At 28.3% G+C, this 8547-nt stretch overlaps 3 non-coding genes across 3 annotated transcripts in view; all 3 read right to left on the reverse strand.

Moving 5' to 3' along the window:
• The window catches only part of LOC123303577, a 4579-nt gene extending 3324 nt beyond the window's left edge, over positions 1–1255 (reverse strand). The window contains exon 1 of the ribosomal RNA XR_006535685.1: positions 1–1255. This exon is cut by the window's left edge and continues 3324 nt beyond it. This is a non-coding gene — a ribosomal RNA (large subunit ribosomal RNA).
• A 635-nt stretch (positions 1256–1890) lies between these two features.
• LOC123303574 lies at positions 1891–2045 on the reverse strand. The gene has a single exon (XR_006535682.1). It is a non-coding gene; the product is annotated as a 5.8S ribosomal RNA (ribosomal RNA).
• A 953-nt stretch (positions 2046–2998) lies between these two features.
• LOC123303576 lies at positions 2999–5154 on the reverse strand. The gene has a single exon (XR_006535684.1). It is a non-coding gene; the product is annotated as a small subunit ribosomal RNA (ribosomal RNA).
• Between the last annotated feature and the right edge of the window lie 3393 nt (positions 5155–8547).

Below are 8547 nucleotides of genomic sequence, written 5' to 3' on the forward strand. Positions count from 1 at the left end.
CCTGACCAGGCATAGTTCACCATCTTTCGGGTCCCAGCGTGTACGCTCTAGGTGCGCCTCTATTATAATATAATCCGAAAACTAAATTATAATAATATAAGACGCCCTAGGAGTGCGATATTTAATACATAATATAAATATATCCTCCTTTTATCATTTATAAAAAAATATAAATAATATTTACTTTCATTGTGCCTTTGGGTTTCATAAAATTTATAAATATTTCGATGAAAAAATATTTTATTCCCAATGACTTGCGTACATGCTAGACTCCTTGGTCCGTGTTTCAAGACGGGTCCTGAAAGTACCCAAAGCTATATCGTCGCTGACAGATAAATTTTTAATAAAAAAAAATGAGCCAGTTCATTATCATACACCTACTGACAGTTAAATAGTATCATATAACGGCATAAAATCCGTATATATAATATGTTTTAATAAAAAAACCTATTTATACTCGTGGTGGATCTGAACGCGTTAATAACGCGACTCAATATCAATTTATAATTAATACCATCAAACAATTAATCAAGAAACATAGGCGTTTAACATACACAAAATATTATCAAAAAATAATATTGTACATTAATCAACGCACCAATGCCTATAGATTAATATTTAATGGGTCGCAACGTCCTACAAGATGAGAAGTGCATACCTCGTTATCATACAATTAACAATATACAGCAGTGCATATATTTTTACTAAAAATAAATTCCTAATAAAAATTTTTGTCACATGCTAGTACAAATTGGTTGATTAACGATAAAAAGTAAATGAATCTCATCTTTCGACCTTTCGGGTTTCTCAGGTTTACCCCTGAACGGTTTTACGTACTCTTTAACTCTCTCTTCAAAGTTCTTTTCAACTTTCCCTCACGGTACTTGTTCGCTATCGGTCTCGTGGTAATATTTAGCCTTAGATGGAGTTTACCACCCACTTAGAGCTGCACTCTCAAGCAACCCGACTCTAAGGAAAGATTCACCTATCATCAATAATAATCACTACGGGCCTGGCACCCTCTATGGGTATATGGCCCCATTCAAGATGGACTTGGATGTATTATATAACAATAGGTTTATATTGAATCTTCCTAAACACTACATTCCCCAAGTGTCTGTTTATCAGCCACGGGGTTCAGTGCTGGGCTTATCCCTGTTCGCTCGCCGCTACTAAGGGAATCCTAGTTAGTTTCTTTTCCTCCGCTTAATAATATGCTTAAATTCAGCGGGTAATCTCACCTACTCTGAGGTCGTAAAAGTTTTTAGAAGTATTAAAACAAAAATTTTTTTTATATATTATGTTTTTGTTATATTTTATAAGTAAACAATTTTCTTAATTATTCATACTCAAATTTTTTTAATATTATTATATAATATTATTTTTATATTTATCTAAAGAGAAGAAAATAAAAAATAAATAATTATATATATTAATTTTTTTCGAGTATATTGAAAATTTTATTACAAATAAAATATTCCATAACAAAATATTAATATATAATATTTTTGTTTATTCTTCTTTATTTAATATTTTAAAAATATATTATTAATATCATTTATTATTAATATTATTATTAACATAAAGTTTTATAATATTATATATAAATGATAAAAAATAATATTGATATATTAATTTAAAAATGTCGACAAATAATAAAAAATATATAAATTTTAAATGCTATTAAAAACATTTTATATTTATTTTTTTCTTATATTTGGCGTAAAACATTCATATATAAATAATTTTACATTTCTTTTATAAAAATTTTATTTATCAATTTAATTAAATATGAAAAAATAAATTTTCTTTTTTAATTATTGATAAATTTCTTTTTCATAAAAAAAATTTTATGTAAAATAATCTTTTATTATATTAATATAATGTATACGACCCTCAGCCAGATGTGGTCCGGGAACAGTATCCAAGGACCGCAATGTGCGTTCGAAATGTCAATGTTCATGTGTCCTGCAGTTCACAAGTTGACGCGCAATTAGCTGCGTTCTTCATCGACCCACGAGCCAAGTGATCCACCGTCCAGGGTAATCTTTTTAAATTTTAAATGTAAGTATTATTATTAATAATAATCTTTATTTTTAATATAAAAAATAAAATTATTAATTTATATATCTTTATAAATTCTTTTAAAATAAAAAAATTTTTCTAGAATATAAATTATATATTTTATTTTAAATATATATATATATAAATTAAAGATATTATGGTATTAATAAATATATACATAACATTTTTGATATTTTTGTTAGTGCTAGCTAGATATAATAATTAATATTTGGTATATTTTATAGAAATGTATTTATTTTTTTTTTATAAATTATTTTCTACATAAAAATATATATAATATTAATATGGTACAAAACAAATGGGTTTGTTTTTTAACATAATAACTTTTAATAAAAAAAAAGAAATATCAAGACAAAACATAAAGAAATTTAAATTTGAAATAAATTTTATTCTTTAAAAAAATTTTATCTTGTGTTTTCTTTATTTTTATTATATAACATAGAAAAATAAAAATATAGATTATATCAATTATAATCTTATTTTATTTTTCTTAATAGAGATTATATACATATAAACAAATAATTTCAATATATTCTATTTTTAATTTCACTTTTTTATAAGAGAAATTATTTATAGATTTTATTAATAATTATTGTTTAATAATAATAATAATATTGAATATAAAAATATTTTATATGTAACAAATATATTATTAATATTTATATAATATTCTCTATATTATATGTATAGATATATTATGTGTATAAAAAAAGTTTGGCGTATTACTTTAATATGATATCATAACCAAAATAAATCTCTTTTAACACATAATTACTATTATATATTTTGAGAAAATTACATATTAATATGTTATTTTGTTAAAAAAAATATTTCTTATCAATAATATTTTTATTTTTTGGAATATTTAAAAACAATACAAAAAATATAAATAAATATATTTTATATATATCGTTAATGATCCTTCCGCAGGTTCACCTACGGAAACCTTGTTACGACTTTTACTTCCTCTAAATGATCAAGTTTGGTCATCTTCCCAGCAACATCGGCAATATCAGAAATATTGCCGCGTACCAGTCCGAAGACCTCACTAAATCATTCAATCGGTAGTAGCGACGGGCGGTGTGTACAAAGGGCAGGGACGTAATCAACGCGAGCTTATGACTCGCGCTTACTGGGAATTCCTCGTTCATGGGGAACAATTGCAAGCCCCAATCCCTAGCACGAAGGAGGTTCAGCGGGTTACCCGGACCTTTCGGCCTGGGAGGACACGCTGATTCCTTCAGTGTAGCGCGCGTGCGGCCCAGAACATCTAAGGGCATCACAGACCTGTTATTGCTCAATCTCGTGCGGCTAGAATGCCGCCTGTCCCTCTAAGAAGAATTATTTGTACGCCGGCAGTAAAAACCACATCAAAAAACTGCGTACCCATACACCATAACATATGCAACATAAAGCACAATATATACAAAATATAATCTTGATCGTTAAATCTCAAAAATACATGCATATATAAATACAATACATAACACACATGAAAATGAATGAAATGGGAAACAAACAGCCGATGGGCCTTGAGATGCCGGTAAAGTACGTCTATTTAGCAGGCTAGAGTCTCGTTCGTTATCGGAATTAACCAGACAAATCGCTCCACCAACTAAGAACGGCCATGCACCACCACCCACCGAATCAAGAAAGAGCTCTCAATCTGTCAATCCTTCCGGTGTCCGGGCCTGGTGAGGTTTCCCGTGTTGAGTCAAATTAAGCCGCAGGCTCCACTCCTGGTGGTGCCCTTCCGTCAATTCCTTTAAGTTTCAGCTTTGCAACCATACTTCCCCCGGAACCCAAAAGCTTTGGTTTCCCGGAAGCTGCCCGCCGAGTCATCGGAGGAACTTCGGCGGATCGCTAGCTGGCATCGTTTATGGTTAGAACTAGGGCGGTATCTGATCGCCTTCGAACCTCTAACTTTCGTTCTTGATCAATCAAAACATTTTTGGCAAATGCTTTCGCTTCTGTCCGTCTTGCGACGATCCAAGAATTTCACCTCTAACGTCGCAATACGAATGCCCCCATCTGTCCGTATTAATCATTACCTCGGAGTTCCGAAAACCAACAAAATAGAACCGAGGTCCTATTCCATTATTCCATGCACACAATATTCAGGCAAAATTTGAGCCTGCCTTAAGCACTCTAATTTGTTCAAAGTAAACGTACCGGCCCACCTCGACACTCAATTAAGAGCACCGCGACGGGATTGCAATTGGGGGCTGCCACCGCTCTTAACGGTTAAACACTTACGACAAATTACATAATAAAAATATATATAATGCATTAAATAAATAATAACACTAAAATATACTTTATACATAATCTGTACCACCCACCGGTAGGACGTCCCACATAACATGCTAGTTAAACAATGCGAGCATTGAACCAACAGTGTAGGACACAGATTCGACTACGAGCTTTTTAACCGCAACAACTTTAATATACGCTATTGGAGCTGGAATTACCGCGGCTGCTGGCACCAGACTTGCCCTCCAATGGATCCTCGTTAAAGGATTTAAAGTGTACTCATTCCGATTACGGGGCCTCGGATGAGTCCCGTATCGTTATTTTTCGTCACTACCTCCCCGTGCCGGGAGTGGGTAATTTGCGCGCCTGCTGCCTTCCTTGGATGTGGTAGCCGTTTCTCAGGCTCCCTCTCCGGAATCGAACCCTGATTCCCCGTTACCCGTTACAACCATGGTAGGCGCAGAACCTACCATCGACAGTTGATAAGGCAGACATTTGAAAGATGCGTCGCCGGTACGAGACCGTGCGATCAGCTTAAAGTTATTCAGAGTCACCAAATTAAACGATGCAAATTAAAATTTACACCGATTGGTTTTGATCTAATAAAAGCATTCCTTCCATCTCTGGTCGGAACTCTGTTTGCATGTATTAGCTCTAGAATTACCACAGTTATCCAAGTAAATGTGGGTACGATCTAAGGAACCATAACTGATATAATGAGCCTTTCGCGGTTTCACCTTAATTTGGCTTGTACTGAGACATGCATGGCTTAATCTTTGAGACAAGCATATGACTACTGGCAGGATCAACCAGGGAACTATTTGTATTTATAATATTAAATATATAATAATATACATGATATTTTTGTTTTCTTATTATAAGAAAAAAAATTTTCATACAATAATTATTAATATATAATAATATTATTACAATTTCATTTTAAATATCAGATGGTCTCACCCATTACTGATATAAATTTTTTTTTTTTTATATCTCTATTGTTTTAAAATTAATAGAAAAAACATATGAGATATATATATTATTATTAATTTTTTTTTTTTTCAAATATATATTTTATTATGTCATTTATATAATTTTTTTGCTTTTACAAAAAGAAATATATAACATGTTATTCATAATAAATATTATTGAATAAAAAAAAAAAAAAATAATTATGATTTTTGTCAGACCATCACCAAATGGGTCTTAAAATATTTCAAACATTTTCTCATACTCGTCGCTAGATTGAAAGCGTCATTTATTTTTTAATTTTATTTAAAAAGTTAATTTTAAATAAAAAACGTTATAATAACACTTAATATTCTCGCTTGGTATGAGGTGAGTCAATGTAATATTATTTATAAAAATAATTTTTATATAAATATTGTGTGCTCATATGGGAGTGTAAAGTTTAAAACTTATAACCCATGAACTTGCTTTGACAAAAAAATTTATATGTTATTCTATTTATAATCAATAATTTAATAAAAAAAAATTTTTTTTTAAATATTGATATAAAAAGATATACATATAGAGGTTTTTTTACAAAATTCTCATTAATTTTTTTACAAAAATAATAATACAATATTTAATATCAAAATAATCCAAACTGATTACCATCCAGACTATTATCAATATATATAAGATTGTATTATTATTCATTTCAATACATATTTATTAAAACTGAGATAAAATTTCATATATTAATAAATATGCATGTGTAAAAAAAAAAATTTTTATATAATAATTGAAAATGTTTTTGCTATTATTTTGTATACATACATTAAATAATTGATAACAATTTAATACAATGTACACCTAAAAAATAATAACAGCATATACATATTCGAAACATTACTAGCAAAAAAACCAAAATACAATATTAAATATCAAAATAAACCAAACTGATTACCATCCAGAATATTTTGAGTATATATATATATAATTTTGTATATTTTGCGTTCATGTTAATAAAATATATAAATGATACATATTTGAAAAGTGTTATTCTTCTTTCTGTTTTTTCGTAATATCATGGTGTCCATAGACATGCAAAAGCGTCATACCAAGCCATATACATACCTACACCACCTTTGTTGAATGATACACGAACAGTATGAAAATTAAACAACATATTCAATATCATTTTATATTATACTAAAATAAATGTTATTCTATTAAGAAAGTGTATATTTTTAAATTTGGCATTCATTACATAGTCAAAATACAATAATAATATAGATGATACATATACGATAATTGTTATTTTTCTTTCTGTTTTTTCGTGATATCATGGTGTCCATAGAATTGCAACGACGTCATACCAAGCCATATACAACTCTACACCACCTTTGTTGAATGATACACTTAGAGTATGAAAAATAAACAAATTATACTATATCATACTATATCATATATGTAAGACTGTTGAACATAATACCACAAAATACACTATTTCATATAGATATACATTCATTCTTGTCAACATAAAAGTACGTTATAAATGATACATATACAATAAGTTTTATTCCTCTTTCTGTTATTCCGTAATATCATAGTGTCCATAGAATTGCAACGACGTCATACCAAGCCATATACAACTCTACACCACCTTTGTTGAATGATACACGGACAGTATGAAAAATAAACAACCTATTCTATACCATTTAATATCATACTAAAACATGAAACAAATGTTATTCTATTAAAAAGTGTATTATTTTATTATATTTAGTATTCATTACACAGTCAACATACATAAATGATACATATACGATAAGTGTTATTCCTCTATCTGTGCATCCGTAATATCATAGTGTCCATAGAATTGCAACGACGTCATACCAAGCCATATACAACTCTACACCACCTTTGTTGAATGATACACGGACAGTATGAAAAATAAACAACTTATACTATACCATACTATATCATATGTGTGAGACTGCTGAACGTAATACCACTAATACACTGTTATACATAGATATACATTCATCTCATTAACTTACACGCACTATCCATCATATATATTAAAGACATTACACCCGGTGCTTCAAACTCAAAATATGATAATGTTTAAAATGGCTTTAAACATCATAAACTTTACAGAATAATCAAAATTTAAAGAAAAAAATTTTAAAAAAAAAATTTTTTTCAGCTAAAAATTTTTATTTTGGGACCAAAAAAATTTTTTTTTGCTTTTATCATATTTTATTAAATGAAATTTATGCATTATAATAAATTATTCAATAAACATTAATAATTATAATAAATTATTAAAAAATTTTTGGAATTAATGCAAATTTTTAGAAAAAAATGTATATTTTTTTTTTATATACAAATCGTACATGTTATATTGCGACAGGGTACCGGTATAATACATGTGATACATATGTAGATTTTCGAAAAAATTTTTATCCTTTTAAATGGTCCTAAATACTATATAAAGGTAAAATATATAGAATTTTTCGGGATTCATTAAAAAATTTTAGGGAAAAAATTTCATTTTATTTTATATACAAATCGTACATGTTATATTGCGACAGGGTACCGGTATAATACATGTGATACATATGTAGATTTTCGAAAAAATTTTATCCTTTTAAATAGTCCTAAATACTATATAAAGGTGAAATATATAGAATTTTTCGGGATTCATTAAAAAATTTTAGGGAAAAAATTTCATTTTATTTTATATACAAATCGTACATGTTATATTGCGACAGGGTACCGGTATAATACATGTGATACATATGTAGATTTTCGAAAAAAATTTTATCCTTTTAAATAGTCCTAAATACTATATAAAGGTAAAATATATAGAATTTTTCGGGATTCATTAAAAAATTTTAGGGAAAAAATTTCATTTTATTTTATATACAAATCGTACATGTTATATTGCGACAGGGTACCGGTATAATACATGTGATACATATGTAGATTTTCGAAAAAAATTTTATCCTTTTAAATAGTCCTAAATACTATATAAAGGTAAAATATATAGAATTTTTCGGGATTCATTAAAAAATTTTAGGGAAAAAATTTCATTTTATTTTATATACAAATCGTACATGTTATATTGCGACAGGGTACCGGTATAATACATGTGATACATATGTAGATTTTCTAAAAAATTTTTATCCATTTAAATGCTTCTAAATACTGTATAATGCAAATATATATAATAATTTACAGAATTAATACAAAATT

The sequence above is a fragment of the Chrysoperla carnea genome (assembly GCF_905475395.1).
Source record: "Chrysoperla carnea chromosome X unlocalized genomic scaffold, inChrCarn1.1 SUPER_X_unloc_103, whole genome shotgun sequence".
Taxonomy (NCBI): domain Eukaryota; kingdom Metazoa; phylum Arthropoda; class Insecta; order Neuroptera; family Chrysopidae; genus Chrysoperla; species Chrysoperla carnea.